Source organism: Hylobates moloch, unplaced genomic scaffold (assembly GCF_009828535.3).
Source record: "Hylobates moloch isolate HMO894 unplaced genomic scaffold, HMol_V3 SCAFFOLD_13, whole genome shotgun sequence".
NCBI lineage: Eukaryota > Metazoa > Chordata > Mammalia > Primates > Hylobatidae > Hylobates > Hylobates moloch.
Window position 1 is genome coordinate 17,436,413 of NW_026652288.1, and position 21,081 is coordinate 17,457,493.

Below are 21,081 nucleotides of genomic sequence, written 5' to 3' on the forward strand. Positions count from 1 at the left end.
GGGTGGAAGGATGGACGGATGGATGGATGGATGAAGGGAAGGATGGATAGATGGATGGATGGATGGATGGGAATATTAATCTCTGAACTTGCTCTAGAGAGAGATAAAATGAGGCCTGTGAAAAGCAGTCTGAACTCTGATGAAATGGCTAGACGAGGGTTCCACATCAGTGTTTGCTGACCTTAATGAACCTTTCATATGATGTACTAACACTTGTTTGAAAGGCTTGGCTGTGGTGTTCTCTCAGGAGAAAAGAGGAAAAACATTTGTAGTAATCATAGAATTTGTAGAATCCATCTAAAAGTAAGGTCCAATATCCTATTTATAATGTGGGACTATTAGCAATAAAGGTAGAGGTGATGTGCCCCGGGTTCCAGCTCTAGTAAACATTAGTTTTAACATTACCATTAATCAGTGTAAAGGCATAGAGATGTGGGTCTTCTGGCCTAGTTCCACCCTCAGACCATTGGCATGAGCAAAAAAAATGAGAGACCATGGGTCATCTGGAATGACCAAGGATCTGGTCTCCTAAAGAAGCTGGTGTGGCTGATGGCCTGAGGATATCATTGAGGCAGGAGGCTAGACTCACAGAACTCACAAATAATGCCATTCAAACCTTCCCAAGATAGGGAAGAAAGAATACTTGACAAAGAGCTCATAAGATTCAGAACTGCGGACAGCAGCAGAGGGAAAGAAACAGGCCTTTCTGGTGGCAAATTTGATTACATTTCCGGTTGCAAGTAACAGAAAAATGACTGACAAATTTAAGCAAAGGGTAATTTCTTGGGAATTCACAGAGTTCATGAGAGTTGAGAAGATCATAATTGGGAATTGTCAAGAATCAAATGCAGTCTGGATGGTTAAGAAGCAAAAAGCAGAAACATTGCCAATTGATCAAACCTGCTGCTACAGGCACTGCCACCACCACTCTGACAAACCATGCCCACCACGTGTCCCAGGTTTGCATCATCTGTTTTTATACAAAGCCATGGGAGGGAATGGCTAATTGGCCAAATGTGGATCTCAGTTTCTATGAGGTTAAATTGCTCCCTTTTCCTGAGAAAAAGTAATGACTTGGCATTGCTCAAGACACATCCATCTTTTGCTCTGATCAATCTTTTAAATTCAATGAATATGGACAGTAATGACTAGCCTTACATAAAGCCTGGACACAATACTGAAGGGAAAGGAGTTGACAAGAAAGCTTGCCAATTCCAGTTTGGATTCTGGATGTAATAATTTTTTTCTACTCTCACAGTCAGGTTTGGGGTTTGTTTTTATACTAGTTCTTATGGTCCACAGAACTACCAAGCCAAGACATTAGCTTAAACTTGATCTCTAGATGGTAACACATTTGAGAAAATGCAAACCTTCTAGTACAACATATTCTGAAACCATGCTTTCTGGACATCTTGGCTGTGTGGGTTGAAGTGTCCTTCAGGATGAGTGTGGGGCTCCCTGTGGCTATTGGAAGGAACCAGATGGAAAAGCAAAAGTGTTGGTTCAAGGGCTGGGGACCTTTATCTGAGCTCAGGTTATGGCCCCACAAATGTTTGGAATAGAGCTGAATCTATGGGTTGCTTTACAAATCAGCTTTTGCTAATTACAGATCTGGTCAATTGGCCTAACTCACCATTGGGTGAAAATTTCTCACTGACTGTCAGCTTCTCAAGGCAGGGACCATGTGTGGTTAATATGTAGTGAGACAATGTTTTAAAATACCAACCAGAGTGCTTTCCTTTCCAAGATTTTTGTACATAATCTTCTACTTAGTCAGAGGCATCCTGTTGCTTCAAGGAGGATTACCGTTGTTGTTATAGGAGTGCAAAAAGAAAGAAGTGTTAGAGTTTCACTTTGGACTTGCAAAATAGGCTCTTGGAGCCCAGAACAATGACTTCGAGAGAAAAGGATTAATTATTGAAGTTCAAGAGTCAAATCCTGGCACAAATGACAGATGGAAAAGAGAATAGTTGAAGAACTAGTTTTTCTACACAGAGCTTGCCATGAGATGGTGGGAAGTCCTTTGGGATTTGGCCTTGAGAGAGCTGGCAGAGGCCCTATGAAGGGGAGAAAGCTGGAAATCCCAGGTACATTTGGAAAAATCCCATGGCAAAGGAGACCAATGCCACTTTCGCAAGCAATATCTGCTTCCAGCATGGCGATGGAACCAGAGCAGTGACAGCTGAGTGAGCTGTCTGGAATTGAGAGGCCAAGTGCCTTACACGTGCCTTGAGTGGAGGGAAAGCGGCTGAGAGTTTCTGAACCCTGCAAAGGTACTTTGGAAATGCTGTAAGTGATGGACCAGAAGCACTGGGGTCAGGGCCATGAGGGAACAGAATGCATTCAACAAGCAACTGAGGGACCAGTGAGCAGGAGGACATCAGTGATGAGTCATGGTTGTAGGATGAGCATCAAGCAGTGGGGAGCCCATCCCAGCAGAGGCCAGTGTGGGCAGAGGCCCACTGTGGAGACTTTATTCCACTTACCCCGTTGCTGAGTGGTACACAGCCCTCCATGATCATAGATACTTGAAGGGATAAGGGAAGGAAGGGGGCAGAGAAAGAGCCTGAATTAACAGAGTTTAACTCTAGGAATTACCAGATTTACCTGGAATTGCTAAAATTGTTTTCTGCTGCCATAAATTCAGCAATAGAGAAATAAAGACAATTAAGAACTTGTACCTCTAAATCTGTGCCCTTGTAATTCACATTTAATAAAATATCAGTTCTTTGCACCCAACCTGGTACAATGTTAATGTTAGGAAAACATTTGTTGACTGGTGGAAAGAGTGAATGGAAACATAGCTCTTCTGACTGCCAGGAAGACCATATTTGGAAGCCATGTTTCTAGCCCTTTAGCCTAAGGGATTCTGCTTGTCATCATATGACAGTATTTGCTGACTCTGCCCTCGGATAGTTTACATATAACAAGAATTCAGTTCAACCAGATTACTTACAGCCCAGTACTTCATTGTGAGAATGGAAGGGCATGCCTTGAAGTTTATTCAGGATTTATATTGATGCTCTTCATTATCCAACTAGGAATTTATTTTGTTTATGAGAAATTTCTCTTTATATACAGAAAAGGAGTATAGGTACTAAGGGCCAGGAAGAACAGTGAAAGATAATTCACATTTATTATTATCTACTGTGCATGGTGGGGCACTGAAACCTTAAGACAAACTTGTAAGTAAATATTAGTATTATCCTCATTTTAGAATGATTAAATTGTATCTTTGGTTAGTGCACTTGGCACTCAATAGAACTTAAAATGTTGGTTGAATAAATTAACGAATAAAAGTTGAGCTACATGCTCAAGGCTATGCAGGCAAGTGGTCCTGCAACAACTCTGAAGCCTGTAGATTTCCACGAGGCTATGAAGCTCACGCTACACTTGTAAATTAGCTTCTTGGTGATTGTTTCAGTCCGTTTGTGCTGCTATGATGAAATACCTGAGACTGGGCAAACTATAAATAACACAAATTTATTTTTCATAGTTTTTCAGGCTAGGAAATCCAAGATCAAGGTACCAGTAGGTTTGGTCTTTGCTTCCAAGAAGGCCCTTGTACGTTATCTCCTCACATGGTGGAAGAGGAGGAGAGTAAAATCACTCCCCTAAGCCCCTTTATAAGGGCTCTAATCCCATCCATGAGGGCTGTCCTCCTAAAGGTCCCATCTCTTAATACTATAACATTGGCCATTAAGTTTCAACACATGAATTTTGGGAAACACATTCAGACCAGTGATTGTTTATTAAAACTCTCCTTTTTTTTTTTTGAGATGGAGTCTCGCTCTGTCGCCCAGGCTGGAGTACAGTGGCGCAATCTCGGCTCACTGCAAGCTCCGCCTCCCAGGTTCATGCCATTCTCCTGCCTCAGCCTCCTGAGTAGCTGGGACTACAGGCACCCACCACCACGCCCGGCTAATTTTTTGCATTTTTAGCAGAGACGGGGTTTCACCGTGTTAGCCAGGATGGTCTCGATCTCCTGACCTCGTGATCCACCCACCTCGGCCTCCCAAAGTGCTGGGATTACAGGCATGAGCCATCGCGCCCGGCCTAAAACTCTATTTTTTTATGGTTTTGGATTTCTTGGTCATTATTGTTTTGACTCTCCAAAGTACTTGGATATAAGCATCTTTCTTCAAGGCAGGAGAAAAAGGGAGACTTCAAGATAGACAAGATGGAAATTGAGGCGCCATACCTCCTGTGGCCTCTATTTTCTTTCTTTCTCTCTTTCTTTCTTTTTTTTTTTTTGAGATGGAGTCCCTCTCTGTCACCCAGGCTGGAGTGCAGTGGCGCTATCTTGGCTCACTGCAACCTCTGCCTCCCAGGTTCAAGTGATTCTTCTGCCTCAGCCTCCCGAATAGCTGGGACTACAGGCACGTGCCACCACGCCTGGCTAATTTTTGTATTTTTAGTAGAGATGGGGTTTCACCATATTGGCCAGGCTGGTCTCAAACTCCTCACCTCATGATCTGCCCACCTCAGCCTCCCAAAGTGCTGGGATTACAGGTGTGAGCCACTGCGCCTGGCCTTTTTTCTTAGTAAGTAGGTAGATAAGTTCTCTGCTGGGAACGAGACCTGGGGATTGAATTGGTATGAAGATTTCCAGGGTTTAGAATGGGGAAGACTTGGATGGGGTTTTCTGGGAAATGTTGAATAAACTAGAGTTGAGTAAAAGATTTGCTGAGTAGTAGAGGAAATCCCTAAATAATTTATGAGGGTAGTTTCTAAGCTCACAAGTTTCTGATGGCAGAAGTTATTATTCTTAAGTTGCGGATGAGACAACTGAGAATTTCCCAAGGTTCTACAATTTGTATCAACTCCTGTAATTATCTATATATTTTTATGGAGTTGGCTATCAATATTTATTTCTCAATTATTTGACAGAATGTCACTTCTTGAGAGCAGAGACTGTGTCTTCTTCATCTTTGTGTTTTCTTAAGTCCGGAGCATAGTGTACAGCACTGAGGAGGTTCTCAAAGGACTGGGATCAGAGCTAGAGGGTGAGCTCAAAGAGATCGCAAAATATACAAGCAGTGATTGAATCAATTGAGAATTGCTTGTCTAGAGGAGCAGGCCTGGAGGGGGAGGACAGAAGCTCAGGGAGGAGCTTAACTCACACTCTCATGCAGTATCCTCCATGAAGGTGAGGCCTCTGGATGTTCAGATTGTCCCTGGCTCATGAGGATTCTCCTTCTGACCCTGGAATTTATGTTTGAAGGGAATCTGCCTTTCTCTGCTTTTCCATGAATCCACCTTCGCCATCAAGGACTGACCACTAAGCTTTCTTGCTCTTGCTCTTTATGACTCATCACCCCACTTACAGCCTTGTATAACCAAGTTCTTGAAAATAATAAGTCATAATAACTTAGTGTTCTGGTGAAGGGAAAATCCAGGGCCTTCAAAATTGCAGGAAATCCACTGAAGCCTGCTATTGAGTATGGATGTGAAAGTGTACCTGTGTGTGACTAGGCATGCGCGTGATGCATAGTGTGGCTTCCTGAAAGTGCGTGTCCGTCCATGCAGGTAAGCGTGTGCATATGCTTGTGAATGAAGGTACATGAGGGCTCAAGTCATGTCTAGCTGATTTATTGTCCTACAAGTTCACCTGCTACTTCAAAAGAAAATATAATTTTCCAGACTTCTCAGTCATCAAGTGACCTGAGCCCAAGCATTGATTTGAATCTCCTAAAGACAGTTGTGAAAATACCTGCATTGCTCAGCACCACCATGTCACTTGATATTCCAGAAGTTAAAAAAATTCTTGAAGCATGTTAGTTTTAAAGTAAATCTCATGAGATCTTTAGGAACTAAATAAAGTAGGGATTATGTGTAATATTAATGTTAAATATTTTCATTCATCAGTTGAGATTGGAATCAGTTGCATTAATACAGACATACACACACATCTATACATAAGTTAGCTGTTTGTTTCTCAGGTGAGAGAAGTACAGTGATTTGCAGTATACAACATTGATAAAATAGCCCTGCAAAGAGGTGAGGGCCCCATATTCCAATTAGCTCACACTTTGCCATCCCTAAGGTGTACCCATTTTTCTCATGGCCCCAAATGAGATAGCACTCCAGTCACCTCATCTACATTCTAAGGAAGAGGTTGGAAGACAAAAGGGAAAAGGGCATGGCTCCCCCTTTTAAAAAGACACCCTGGAAACATAAGAGAATGCATAGGCTTACATCTGATTCTAAAAGTTGATCTCTCTACACTAGTTGCAAGAGAGGCTGGGAAATATAATGTGTTTAGTTGGGGACATGTCTGCCCCGTATAAACGGGAGTTCTGTTACTAAGATAGCAGGGCAGAATGGAAATTGAGTGACAAGTGGCAGTTCCTGTCACATTATATAGTGCTTTTATCTCTCAACTCTCTATCCTGCTATCCTGTTATTCTATCTATCTGGTGGATGAGGCAGATGGTGTCAGCCCACTGAATTGCGAGCTCTTACAGGGAGGAACCTATTATTCGTCTTTTTTATCGTGTCTCTTCAGCTCCTTTCTTTAGCTTTGTGTCTGGCATATTAGTAAGTTCAAAAATCCCCATTTTACAGGTAAGAAAATGGAGCCAAAGGGACATAGTGTGACTTACAATGTGGATTAATGAGACTTGAGAGCAGAGTCAGTCTGCTGTCTCCCAGATGCTGGAGACTTATCACCCATTGCTGCCGTGGATTCCAGAAACCCGGCATCATTTTCAGGTGCTGGGGGATTTGGAGAAGAAAGCAGTCTTATATTACAATCTTATCTTTCAGATCCTGGAAATGCAAAAATGTAGCCTGTCCAAGCAATCACCATTTTAATTCTGAATGACATTTCTCATTGTCCTACAAAAAAGAGCATGTTCATAGGAGTGTATTTTGTTTTAATATGTTTTTTCATTTTTGGCAATGAAACATGAAGTCAGTCTGCACAAGGTAGGGTCTTTTCAAAAGCACATAAGAGAGATTCTGCTTGATTCCCATCCAAGTTCCGGCAGTGCCTCAACCTCTGGCTGTTACCAACATCCTGTCCTGGCTATGTTCTTGTTTGCTTTTATTTTTGTTTGCATGAGCTTCTACCAGACCTAGGCAAGGTGCTAGGTGCTTTATATATATCATTCCCTTCAGTTTCACAACTCTTTGAGATAGGCATCTGTTCTGATCACGTCCTAGTCATTCCATTGGTAAAGGAGGCCTCCTTTGCCCTAAATAGCATGGGATGACTGCACATAGGACACGTGACACTTGACAGGTGGTTCTGACAGCAGTTTATTAGTCACATATACTCGCAGCCCTGGGGTGGAGGATGCTGCCTGCTACGCAGGGCCACATGGGGTGGCACTCAGGAGCAGGATGAACCAACAGGGACTGTGGGAGGCAGGCTTTGTAATGACAACAGCGTCAGGTGCCTCTTGGTTTCTTTAAGAGGATGTGATCAGCTTTATGAGTAGTTTCATGGGCTGGCAGGGAGGTAAAATCCACTAGGATGAGTTAGGGTTAGGGGATGCAGCTGGTCCAGCTGACAGGGGATCTAGCCAGGCAGGGAGCCTTTAGCACTGTGTGGGGGCATATCTAGCGAGAGCATGGGAACTCATGGCTAAGCCTCTGGAGACCTGTGAGGCTCAAAGATGTCAGTGGCAGGTGGAATTTCAGACTTTACAATACAGTATCATTATCCCCATTTTGCATGAGAGGAACTGAGGCACAGGTGGGCCAAGGTGACTTAGCTAGTATAATGCTGAGCCTGACACCATATAGCTTTTCCTTTCCTTTCTTTTGCTCTGTATCATATCATCTTGCAAATGAGGAGGCCAAGGATCAGAGAGAGAAATGATGTGCTCAAAGTCACACAGTTAGAGAGGGACGGGGTTAAGTTAAAACTCGAGGTGTGGAGTCCAGTGCTCTTCACCTGCTGGGACAACTGCCTCTGGCTGCATTGGTCCGGACATCAGAAGACTAGTCACAGCCTGCTGGCTCCCACATCTCTGGGCAGGCAGAGTGGAACATGACTTTGGTAATGCCAACTGAAATATCAGCAGGATTCCTGCAGCTTTACTATTTCTTAAAGGTTGAACTGGAGATTGGACTGGTAAGTTTTTGTTCTTAGCTGTTCTGTAGAGAAATAAGGATTGAGACAATCTTATTGTATCCAGGGATGATATTCAAATATTTAGCAACTGCTAGAAAGACTGTCAGTTCTAGCTGCTCCAGACATTAACTCTTTAGTTTTTGAGAGCGTGGAAAATTCTGAAGTGTCCCTGGGACAGGGCTGGGGCAACAGGAAGGATGTTCATGGGGCTTGGGGGCGTGGCTATTTACCAGCCAATGCAGAAGCATTTCAATATTCTCATATCAGCTCTGTTCCTATTCTAACCAGCAATCCTGCACTGTGTATATATCCCCCTCACATTCTCCCCACGTGCATAAAGTGGCACATGCAAGGATGTTCATCCCAGTGTTGTGTTGGGGGATTTGGGGTAGTTTGGGCATCTGTCCCTGGGGAGTGTTGGGCAGCATGTGGATAACATGGTAATAACGAGGAACAGGCCAGATGCACCCAGAGCAAGAGTGATGGAGCTAAAAACACCACACCGTGTGGAGTGGAACACAAGAAAAGATTGAGATAAAGGACAAATTACCATTTACATAAATTAAAACAGTATGCATTCAAAACAGTCATATACATTTTATAGGGACACATGGAAAAAGAGACTATCAATAAGCATGTTAGAATGGCCGCCTATATGGCTGGGCGCAGTGGCTCACACCTGTAATCCCAGCACTTTGGGAGGCCGAGGCGGGTGGATCACTCATGGTCAGGAGTTTGAGAACAGCCTGGGCAACATGGCGAAACACCATCTCTACTAAAAATACAAAAATTAGCCAGGCATGGTGGTGGGCAGCTGTAATCCCAGTTAATTGGGAGGCTGAGGTATGAGAATCGCTTGAACCTGGGAGGTGGAGGTTGAATGAGCTGAAATTGTGCCACTGCACTCCAGTCTGGGTGACAGAGTGAGACTCCGTCTACGGGAAAAAAAAAAAAAGAATGACTGCCTATGGATATGTGGGTTGGCCATGCAAGTGTGGAAGAGGGAATAAGCAAAACGAACAAACAAACAAACAAACCAGGAAAGAGGCCTTGTACGTGCTAATGATGACAATATGCCATAACTGAAGAGTATGGTCAAGTTAACCCTCTGCATCCAAGGGAAATAAAAGAAGGAAAGAAAGATGAATAAGTCAGTGCAGCTGACCAACACTCCTCAATATTTCCAGCTGTTCATAAAGAGGAAGAGTGAGGTGCATTCAAGATGAAATGACCTGTGAGTTACCGCTTACAGAGAGTGGGGCATTCACTGCCCACCGTGCTCATCCAGAAAAACTTTTTGAACCCTTCTCACCACCATATTTTGAAATGGAAGAATTTCCTTCTCATTATTGTGAAGAGAAATGGTGATTTTTTTTTCAAAAGAAATTTTAATGGAAAATGAAACAAGACAAAATATGTAGAACAGAAAGACATTCAGAGAAATAGTGTCAAACACACTTTTTCTTTTTTTAAACCCTAAGAACGAGTATTCTAGTCCCCAGGCTCCTGGCTGAGCTGTGCCTGGATGCCTGGCCTTGGGCTCCCTTCCTTGCCCCAGGTGGGCCTCAGGCCCTGACCTCGTCTCCCGCCTCCACTTGAGGAGCACGTTCAGGGTGGTTACAGCCAACTCCAGGCCCCTTTTCTTTCAGAGGATAGGGGGCAACTTCCTCACAGATGCAGCCTAGTGATGCCACGTGTGGCCCTCTTATATATGATATTTAGTTTAACACAGGGTTTCTGGAACACATGGGAGAACCTGGGTGCCTGTGTTGTGGGGTGATGGGTTTCCACTTGAGCACTTAGAGAACCCTTTGTCTCACGATGATGGACACTCCTATTTCATTGCCTTCCCCAACCCTGGGTCACACTAGACCTGTTGTTCCTCTTTATATCACCAAGAGCAGGGTAGTGAGTTTGCCAGTTCTTTCCCACAGGGCTGAAGGAAGGCTCTGTTCTAGCAGCCTTGATTGTGGTAACACAGGATGTTTCTTTCTTTCTTTCTTTCTTCTTTCTTTCTTTCTTTCTTTCTTTCTTTCTTTCTCTCTCTCTCTCTCTCTCTCTCTTTCTTTCTTTCTTTCCTTCCTTCCTTCCTTCCTCCCTCCCTCCCTCCTTTCTTTCCTACCTCCCTCCCTCCATCCCTTCCTTCCTTCTTCTCTCTCCCCCTCTCCCTCCCTCCTTCCCTCTCTCTCTTGCCCACCCCTCTCTTTCTGTCTCTCTCTCTCCCTTCCTCCGTCTCTCCTTCCTTTCCTTCCTCCTTTCTTCCTTTCTTTCCATTCTTCGTGGGATTCCTTAAACATTTTATTTGAATCTCATTCATAAATATATTTTAACTTTTAAGAACTAATGAAAACCATCATGAAGACTCAAGAGTGCTATGCCAAAACTTTAACATACTGAAACTCATCAACAGGTTGAATACTTCTGACACAATCCCCCAGTTTGCTCACGCTTTAGAATAAAACTTCAGCTGTGCTTAGCACTTATCAGAATCTCCTCTGGCTTAGAGTTGGGAGCTCTCAGTGGCCTGCACACGGGAGGTGGGAGGAAGTGAACTGACTGCCATTGTCACCTCACCAGACACACAGACTAGGACCTGGTACCTGGGCCAGAAGGTGTGGGCTACTCTTGCCTTCAACATAGGGTATTTTCATAGTACAAGGGACTGGGGAACATGAAGAAGAGGGATCTTCAGAAGCCAGCACCCAAGTGTGAGGGTGACACCTGAATCCCCACTTTTCAGCAGGCAGAAACTCTATCCTTGAAGATGGATGTGAGTGACAGAAACCACAAACAATAACAGCTGAAATGAGATGCTAGTTTCTTTCTTTCATATAAATGAAGGCAGTCCAGTGCTGTTAAGAGGACCTAGGCCCCTTCTAGCTTCTCATCTGACCGTCTTTATCATGTGGCTTGTACCTGTGGGTTCAAATGTCTGTCCAGATCCAGTGATCTTCTCTGTGCTCCAGACAGCATGAAGGCAAAAGAGGGAAGGGGAAGGGCACTCCCTCTTCCTGTGAGGACACTCCCCAGAAGCTGAATATGCCACTTCCACTGACATCCCATAGGAAATAAGTCTGGTACATGCTCTCCTCTCACTGCTAGGATGTGTAGATTTTATCCTAGGCAGCAATATCACTAGGAGGATGGCCAACTATCCTGGTTTGCCCTGGAATTAAGTGGTTCCTGAAATGCTGGACTTTGAATTTTAAAACTGGGGCAGTTTCAGACAAACTGGGAAGAGCTGGTCATTCTAGTAGCCAGGTAATACTTGGAGATACTATTACTGAGGAAGCAGAAATGATCATGAGGGTATGCCCAGGATTCTTTGCCATGGGGATACTCTTCATTTGTCTAGTTGGAAATGAAGGCTGTGCCTTAAGTTCCACTCCACAAATGAAGGGCTACCAAAGAGGTGCGAAATGCCCCCAGAGGAACAACCATGAGGATGACATATCTGGTCTTTGCTCCCTCTTGGTTTGCTTTCCTGTACCTTTCCCTGTTGTCTTTGTTCATCCGTCCATCCAGTTATCTATACAGGCATCCAATCATCTCCCTTTACATTCATTTTTTTTTTTGAGATAGAGTGTTACTCTGTCACTCAGGCTGGAGTGCAGTGGTGCAATCTTGGCTCACTGCAACCTCTGCCTCCAAGGTTCGAGAGATTCTCATGCCTCAGGCTCCTGAGTAGCTGGGACTACAGGCACCCACCACCATGCCTGGCTAATTTTTGTATTTTTAGAAAGATGGGGTTTTACCATGTTGGCCAGGCTGGTCTCGAACTCCTGACCTCAAGTGATCCGCCCACCTTGACCTCCCAAAGTGCTGGGATTACAGGCATGAACCACGATGCCTGGCCACTTTTCATTCTTAAAGTATTGGCTGAGCATCTATAATGTGCTCTGAAGATATTGAGATGAACAACACCACTTAGTTCCTGCCCTCAAGGAACTCACAGTTTAATCCATCCCTATAGAAAATGAATGATAGTACAGGAGTCTAACTGTAATTGGAGCTTTGTACAAAGTATAATGGGACCCAGTAGAGCAAGCAACTAAATTTGCTTTGCGAGTCAGAGGAAGCCTCGGAGAATGGGTGAGATATACTGGATCCTGGAGATTAAACAGGCATTTTCCAGGTGGAGAAGGAAGCACTACAGGAACGAGGCACCAGAAAGGCAAGACTCAGATGGCATGCAGTGAGCACAGAGGAGAGATGGGCCACTTCTGTCGGGCTGGAATGTGAGGAAAGTGCCGAGGAGAGGAGAGGGGAGGGGAGGTGGTGGGGAATGAGTAAGGCAGAGAGAAAGGTGTGAAGAGCTTGAAATGTGGTAAAAATCACGTTGTGACCAGAGTATGAGCAATCTGGAAGGCCATCCCTGGAGATATTTTCGTGGGCTAACTTCTCAGACAGAGGCTTTCCTATGCTAGAGTGTTATGAGGACCTGCCAGTGTGATGGAGTAAACACCTTCCTTTCCGTGCCTAGGGTCAGGCACAGGTGTTCTGTGGCACTCACCTTGGGCAATACTCAAGGGCCTTCAGAGGGTGACTCTGAGTACCTGAGGACAGCATTCCTTTGTGCCTGGAGACATAGCCTGTCACAGGGTTTTTTCTTTCTTTAATAATTTATAAAGTGTCTCCTTTTATCTATAGAAACATAAAGCTTTTAGAGCTGGCAAGGGCCTTAAAGATCATATAGTCCCAACCCAAATGGAGGGCCCGAGAGGAAATATCACTGAGCTAATCAGGGACAGAGCTGAATCAGAATTCCAGTCTTTGGACTTGAAGATCATAAAGATTTAAGGAATTTTTCTTTTTCTTTTCTTTTCTTTTTTTTTTTTTTAGACAGGGTCTTGCTCTGTCACCCAGGCTGGAGGGCAATGGCACTATCTCGGCTCACTGCAACCTCCACATCCCAGGCTCAAATAATCCTCCTGCCTCAGCCTCCCAACTAGCTGGGACTACAGGCACGAACCACCATGCCTGGATAATTTTTGTATTTGTTGTAGAGGCAGGGTTTTGCCATATTGCCAAGGCTGGTCTTGAACTCCTGGACTCAAGCAATCTACCCGCCTTGGCCTTCCAAAGTGCTAGGATTACAGATGTGAGCCACCGCACCCGGCCTTAAGAAACTTTTGATATAAAAATAATACCATAGGGCAGTTAGGGTAAGCATACAATAATTTTGTGAAAAGAGCATGATCATTATAGCAATAATCTGAAATAAAAACATTCTAGCTGATTGAGAACTAAATTTAATTTAATGTAAATTTAATTTTGAGCTTCCTGGCAGCCAAGCAAAGACAGCGATATGATGGTTTACATGTTTTATTTTTACCTGGCAAAAGGTAGCATAGAAATAAGGGATTTAGGTTTTGACTAGGAGCAGATGAAACTGAGCAGCCTTCAGTAATTCACTTCACAAACATGCAGATCCAACAAAAGGTCCTGGAAATTCAGTCTTCAAGGAGCTTATTGTCTAGTGGAAGATAAACAGTTAAAATCCCATATGGTAGATTCTATGAAAGTGGGAGGCAAAGGGTGCTGAGGGAGTGTGGAGAGGAGACACACAACACACAACCCAGGATGAGAGAGGCGACTTCCCAGAGGGTCATGATTATGATGTGACTATCCACTGAATCTCGTGGATAGGGAGAAGGGGTCTGTTGGGCAAAGCAAAGCTTGGTGGTGGGGAACTGTGTTCTTAGCGGAGGAGGCACTGCTGTGCTTTCAGAGAGTCAAGAAAAAGCATGGTGGGTCTGGGGAGTTGCAGGTGTTTCATGTGCTCAGACTAACTGGAGTGATATTCAGGTGGCTGGGTAGAAAGTGGCGAGAGGCACCCACCAAATAAACGCTGCTCATTATGGCTAGACCCCTCACTCCCAATCTTCCCGCCAGAGATGAGCACATCTTCATTTTCACCTGCAGACCTGCTCCAATTTAAGAAGCTAATGAGCACTTCCCTTTCCTTCAAGACTAAGGTAAGTGCTAATCTAGCTGGATTTCTGTCATTTGGACTTTAGTGAGAATAAAAAGCCGGGGACAGGTTTGGCTGTGGGGAGGGAAGGGAAGATATGGATGTGTGATAGGTGGGTAAGAGAGGGAGACCTCCAAACGAGGCCCGGAAGACAGACTGAAATGCATCCCACATTGGTGGCATGTGTCTCCATCCACTCCAGGAGTCCTCTGAAACCACAGAGGAGTGAGCATTATTGTCAATGATGATTAAATGATTGACCCCTCACAGATTAAATGCATGGCTTATCTAGATGCTTCCCTATAGGCACAGTTAATTAAGAGGGAATGGGACGTCACATCACCAGGCATAAAGACTGGGCAGGAGGTGGGTGTGTGGGGAAAAGGAGGCAGTTAGGTCACAGCATGCCCCTGGTAATGGAGACTGGGGTTGGGGAAGGGGCTACATACCGTGTGTGTGAATTTACCACTTTGCCTAGCTCAACCTTGGTCAACATTCAAGAGTAAACTTTTGGGGAGCAGACCTGCCTCAGGGGTCATCCGATGTGGTCCTTTTTATTATTTCATTGGCTTCACATGATTACCCTGGGAGAGAGGAGCTTTCCTTAAAGATGACAAAACCAGGGCTGAAAGACGAAGTGGCTCCCTGCAGGGCTCAGCAGGGTAAGAAGTCCTGTCTGTCTCTCTGACTCTCAGATCTGTGGCCCTTCTCTGTGCCCACTCCTACATGCCCACCGTGGAGGCCCATCCCTTCTGTCCTCAGCTCCCGCAGATGCACAGGGGCCCTTACTGGCTCCCACTGTGTGTGCCTTCCCGACTGCTCACATATGGTGCCCAGACCCCAGGAGAAAGACCTCACTGCCAACTCTTCTGCACTGCAGATGCCTTCTGCAGTGCTTAGAGATTCTGAACATATTTCCTTCTCAAGTAAACCATGCTGGACTTTTTGGATAAACTTAGTGATTTAAAAATGATTAAATAGGTAACTGCTGGGAGAGATCTGGAAGCATTCTTCTAAGGTGTTGATAAAATGTAAATATATTTTTAGAACAATCTTAGATCTTATGCTAAAGATGATGAACTATGTAAGAAAGTTACCTTCTTCAGCCACTTGTAAATAGCAGTGTAGACAAATGCTTTGGATCCTCTTCCACAGGAGAGGAGACAAGATTGGAGGAACCAAAGAACCATGGAATTAGGGACAAATGGCTCAAAACAGTGCTCTGCAGACACATGCATCTGTACTTTGCTTCCCAGAAGCCAAATGAAACTGTTGGAGCTTGGTGGGCTCCAGGCCTCAGGGCGAAGACCACCTTAGGCTTTAGCTTTTCCTCTGCCCTTCCTGCCTGCTGTTAGCCTCTCCTCTGGACCAAAAATCCCTTTAGGGGGAAAACCTCCTCTTTGAAGCCCACAAGATACTGTGAGGATTACTCCCTTTTTCTGATTTCTAACGTGGGTTTTTCATTAAGCAAAGAACAATCAGAAAACCCACAGATAACACAGGGTATTCAGTAAGTTCAGGAAAGTGTTTTCCACCATCTCTTTGCCCCCATTCCCTCCCCAGCGCTTGGCTCAAGGCCTGGAGCTTGAATCTGCGTCGTCTTCCTAGGTGCTTGCCTGAGGTGAGTGGTTCAGCGGGTGCTGGCCTCGGGGCAGCTGGCAGGGCGTATGCTGCGGGTAGGAACCCACGGAACACTGGGAGCCTTAGCTTGGAGCAGCTGGCTCCGAGGAATTATTGCACGTCTGCACAACTTAAAAATCTGCAGTTTGGGGGCGGGAGGGGGAGCGCGGGGGTGGGTCCCGAAGCGTCCCATTTCTCCTCCTGGCTGTTGACTGAGCGCTCTCGCTCAGTGCAGCGTGGCCAGCGATGCCTTCTGGACCACACGCTGTCTTCGCCGAGGTCCTGGTTGGTCCTCAACGTCGGCTGAAGGCATCGTCCCCTGACTCCCTCTTCCATTCGTCCTTCGGAAAGGGGACCCGACTGGTTCCTCTTCTACACATGAGGCACATCTGCTTGGTGCAAATGTCCAGGCACCTCTTCTGACTCGGTGAGTGGAGGAATGAGACAAAGCATCTTGTTCTGCACCGTGCGTGAGTCTTCACCGACCGGTGGCAAACATTGGCAGGAACTGGAGCTATATGTATTCTCCTTCGCACTTTGTTTTAAAACAAGTTTGGGCCTCGCGAGTTCCTGAGGAAATCCAGGCAAATTAGCAAAGTGTCGCTTGGGCCGCGACTTTAGACAGGCGGTTGCCCCAGCCGCCGGGGCCGCGGGGGAGGTCATCTTTTTCCCGCCGGGCCACGGCACTTCCGGCCCAGGAGGGCGCGCAGGTGGGAGGCGCGGGGCGCGTTCCTGGTCCCACCCGGACAACTCCAGCCGCTCCGGGGTGACTCTGCACTTGGGCCTGGGCGGGGGCGCGCGGCCGGCAGGGCAGCGTCTTGGTCTATCGGTCTGTCCGCCTGTCTTGCAGTGGGAGCCCCGCAGTCCTCAGCCGCCCGCGCCCTCGGCCCGGGGCGCCCAGCGGGGGCCCGAAGCGAGGGGCTGGCGGAGCTGCGACCAATGGGGCGGCGGCCGAGCGGCGGGCCCCGCCCAGCCCCGCCCGCAGCTCCCGGGTGCCGCGCTCCAGCGGGGCGGGACCGACGGACAGACCGGCCGACGCGGGCCACCCCGCTCTCCTCGCCGCCGCGGCGGCAGGCGCGGGGCCGCGCCGCGAGGCCTCATCCCTGCAGCGCGGGCGGGCGGCGTCGCAGAGCGGAGCTAGCCGGATGCGTCCGGACTCCTGCAGGTACCTGGCTGGCGTCCCCACCTCCCTGCGCGTTCCGGAGACTTCTTCAGGCGACCCTGCAACTTTACCGCGCCTTCCCCCACCTTTTGCTGCCCCAGTCCCCTGTGGTCCAGGTCGCGGGTGCACGACCCCGAGGGTCTACGGCCGCAGAGCACTTTCCGTCCCGCTGGGCGCCTGGCCCGCGGCGCCCGCATCCTCTGGTCCCCAGAGCCCGCCGTCGCTGGAGCCGCAAGGCTCCGCCTGTTGCGTGAACTGCGGGCTGCTGAAGCGGTGGCTGGGTTGTTTTGAAAGCCTCGGGGAAGGTATTCAGGATCAGCTTTCGGGGAGTGGGGTGGGCTATGGTCAGGGGGAGGACCACCTGGAGGCGGGAGAATCGATGAGCCGAAGAAAGGCGGCACCTCGCGCAGGGGCATCCCCGGGGCGTTTCCTTGGCCGGGAAGCCGTTCCTTCCCGTCCTCGAGAGGAGGCGCTTTCCTGGCGCTTGTAAATGCTTCACGGGCCGTCTGCTCCGCCTTCTTTGTCATTCCTCCCCTCCCCTTTGCCCTGCAGCTGTGCTAGGCGCCCCGCGACAGTTGCAGGGAAGAGCGAACCCAGGGCCCTTGCTCTTGTGCAGCGCTGCTCTCTGGGTGGGGACGGTGTGGGGCTTGCAGCGCAGGTGTGGAGTCACTTGCGGACTCTGCGTTTGGATCAGTGGCAGTGGTGGGGAAGGGTGCCCCGGGGTCAGGAACTACTCTTTTTTTTTTTTCGCGCCCTTCTGGGTGGCTGCCCGACCTCCTGAGGCACCTTGGCTAGCAAGCGAGCCAGTCTTGCCGGCAGGGGCCGCGGCGAGCCTGGCTGGGCGCCTTTCGCATTGCAGGGCTTGTCCTGCACCCCCAACCCCGCTCTGTCCCTTCTCGTTCATTTGGAGAAAGGAACACCTTTTGCATTCTTGATGTCTCCCCCCCGGTTTTGTCTGGGGAGACCGAGCCGAAAGCTTCACTCGGGTGGCCCGCAGCAGGGGCAGAGGACAGCAAAGAGCTACCTCCACCTGCCAAAATGACCCAGGGGCCCTGGTTTGGTGCCAAGGCGCGAAGTTGGGGGGAGGGGCAGTAGGTGTTCCTCACGTTCCTGCCGGAGAGTAGCTTTGCGGTTGGCCTGGAGCCTTCGGGTTTTTTGTCTTTCACCCTACCCTCTGAAAATACTGGAGCAGGTGAGGACAACCAGTTCAGAAGCCTTTCCTGTTTCTTTCCCTGTATTTGCTCAAGCGATTTGCGTAACCATTCACTTAGAACTGTGTAAGTCACTCCTAGTTGCCCCACTTCTTAGACTATTTGCAAATACCTGCCCAGGTAAACAGGAAGCATGCACCTATCTCTTTGCTGAAGGCATATGCCCGCGTGCTTTGTCCTCCCTGCATATTTGGAGCCGAAGAGGTGGCTTTGATTCTCTAGCTGAACTTGGTGTAATGTGCAGGCTCCACTTCTTACCTGGGTTGTGACCTTCTTGAGGAGATTGACTCCAACCAGCCCGCCATGGGCCAGGCCCCAGGATGCACTCGGGGACAGACAGCAAATGGATGATATAATTTCTGCATGCAGTCTAGTCTGTTCTTTCTTCCTCACCAGCTTCCCTTCTTCTCGTTCTAATATTATGTTTGTCATTTCTTAACTAGGAATTGTCAATATTGGGATCCGGAGAAGGTAATATGGAAGTGCCATAGAACTCTGAATCCAAAGCATGTTGTGAATATTCCAAGGAGATTTGCGGGATCTCTTTTAATTGAATCTTTTGTCTGAGCTATAATTGCCTGAATAGAGCCACTGATGAATGCAGCTACGCTAAGGTTTTGCTGGTCAAGCGTATGAGGGCAAATTGGGAGGTCAGAAGCAGTCTTTGTTCTGTTCTGAAATATTATAATATTAAAAATCCAAAGCTCTGGAGCTTGGGTTTGCCAGCAAAGCACCAACTGAGTATCATCATCTTCTTTTAAGAAGGAAGGGGAAGAGTGGGAACTGCAGCTCCCTCCTGTCTTCAGTGGGTTTTGCCCTTCCCTGTAATTCTTCACAGATGTTCATCCCTCTGTTTTACCACCCATCTCAATCTGCCCTGTGTCTGGCATTTGCCATTGAAATGTGTGTCAGCTTTGAGAGAGTAGGCACCACAGGGTTTTTCTCCTCCTTTTCCTTCTGTTTTTTAATAGATAACATTTATTGGCTGCATACTATATATCAGATACTCTGCTAGGCACTTTTCCAGGCATTATCTCATTTAATTCTCATAACAACTGCATGAGGATGTGATGCTTGCTTTCTTCACTGCAGTATTGCTATGGGAGCCAGCAGTAGATGGAACCCCCCAGGTGCATGTTGAGTCAGATGGGAGGCCAGTGGGAAATGGTGGGTCTGAGGTCTCACTAGGAGGAAGGATGGCTCTGCAGGGTATGTTAAAGCAGAGAAGGTGGGTGTGTTTATTGACTGCTTATCAGGTGTCAGGAAAGTGGATCTTCCAGAGTGCCACCTGTGTGAAATACCCACAAAGAAACATCATAGAGAAGAGAATAGGATGTGGGGACCCGGTTTCCAGCTCTGATATCTGTTTCTTTATGGCTCCTTGACTTGACATGTCATTTTGCTAATCTGGGTCTTGTTCTGTTTAGCTGCACTGATCTAGATCTCTAATATTTATTGTTATGCTGTACTAGGCACTAAAAGCTAAAAGCTTTTACATGTATGAACTCATTTCATCCTGATGACAATCTTAGGATGGTAGGTTCTATTATTACCCTATTTTAGAGAAGGAAAGAGAGACAAACTGAGTAACTTGTACAAGGTCACCCAGCTCGGAAAAGGTGAAGCTAGGATTCTATCCCTGGCAGTCTGACTGCAGAGCCACTGTGAGATTCAGTCTTCCTCATTTATTCCTACACTTCCAACACTGTTCCCTGTGCTTAGTGGTATCTCGGACTACGTTTGTTGAACAGTGACAGAGGGGGGCTTGCAGTTATTAAGTGACTTTTGAGTCCCATGTCCAGCCTTAAAAGGAATCTTAAAGACTGCATTAGCAAAATATTATTTTTGCCTTTGACAAAATAGTCTGCTTTTCAGTGAAATTCTGCCCAGCTGGTTAGGAAAAAAGGAAGATAAACCATAAAGATCATGGGCCAGGGAAACATTATGGTGATTTTCAGAAAATGTGTTTATCAATATAAGAAATTCAGAAAGACCACAGAACACTTTGCACTCTGACTCAAGTTTGTCAAGTAAATCAACCAGTGACCAATTCACGAGTACTTATCGTATGGGTGCTAAGTGCCCAGTACTACAGGCAATGAAGGTAGGCAGAATCTATGACATGGTCTTTGAGCTTGAACTTGTAGTATATCTGGAGACTCCAGATCAATGAGACAAGATAGAACAATACAAGATGCTAAATATTTAAGTCCTGATAAGAATCACAATGACTCGGTCACATTTGTATAACCTATTGTGGTCTGTAGGAACTTTCACATGGGATATCTCATTCCAGTCCTCAGAGCAACTGAGAGTTATAAGCTATAGGCGGGACAGAAGTTAGGAAGCCCATATTGCTGATGAAGAAATTAAGGCAAAGTGAGCCTTGAACTTGGACACAGTCAGGGGTCTTCTGACTTCAAGTCCAGCATCTTTCTGCCTCACTTCTGTCTGGAGCTAGAGAGCAGAGCAGGAGGGCAGTGAGCTATCGAGAGTCCTTGGGGAGTGGGGAACTGAGTTTGAATTTCATCCTGGACCTGGCCTTTGCTTGCCGATCTTGACTATCCTGGGTGCTTAGTGGAGGCAGGGGATGGGGAGTAAGTACAAGCTGGGGAGGAGGAGAAAGAGGAGAAGAGTGTTGTTGTTTTATTTTTTCAGGGGCCGGCCTGCTGTTTTGTGAAGCCTGGAGTGAATACTCAATTATCATGAACATAATAACAAGGCTTAAAATGTATAATAAAATGTAGAAACTGATTTAGAATTTTCATCCCTGTTTTTCTTTATCATTTCTCTAGATCATCTTTTGAAACTTTTTAGCATACCTGCACATTATATTTTTTTCAGTTGTTAAGAGGATCAAAATCTGCACATTATAAAAGTAAATTCTTTAATAAGCTAAAATAGTTACTAGACTAGGTTGTGATATTTTTCTTGTGGGCAAGAGGTCTCACTCTCTTTGGAATCCTGCACAGCCTTGCACTATGATTTGCTGAGGAGATACTGTATAAATATTGTCTTCAGTTGCACAAGT

The 21,081-nt window shown here is 46.6% G+C and overlaps 1 protein-coding gene across 2 annotated transcripts in view; it reads left to right on the forward strand.

Annotated features, from left to right (window-relative positions):
* Positions 1-16,702: 16,702 nt before the first annotated feature.
* The window catches only part of KCNS3 (potassium voltage-gated channel modifier subfamily S member 3), a 55,333-nt gene continuing 50,954 nt past the window's right edge, over positions 16,703-21,081 (forward strand). The window contains exon 1 of one of the 2 annotated variants that reach the window (XM_032172288.2): positions 16,703-16,842. The gene's annotated coding sequence lies outside the window, so the exon portion shown is untranslated. The remainder of the gene's footprint in view (positions 16,843-21,081) is intronic. The other variant, XM_058426685.1, reaches the window with a different exon arrangement.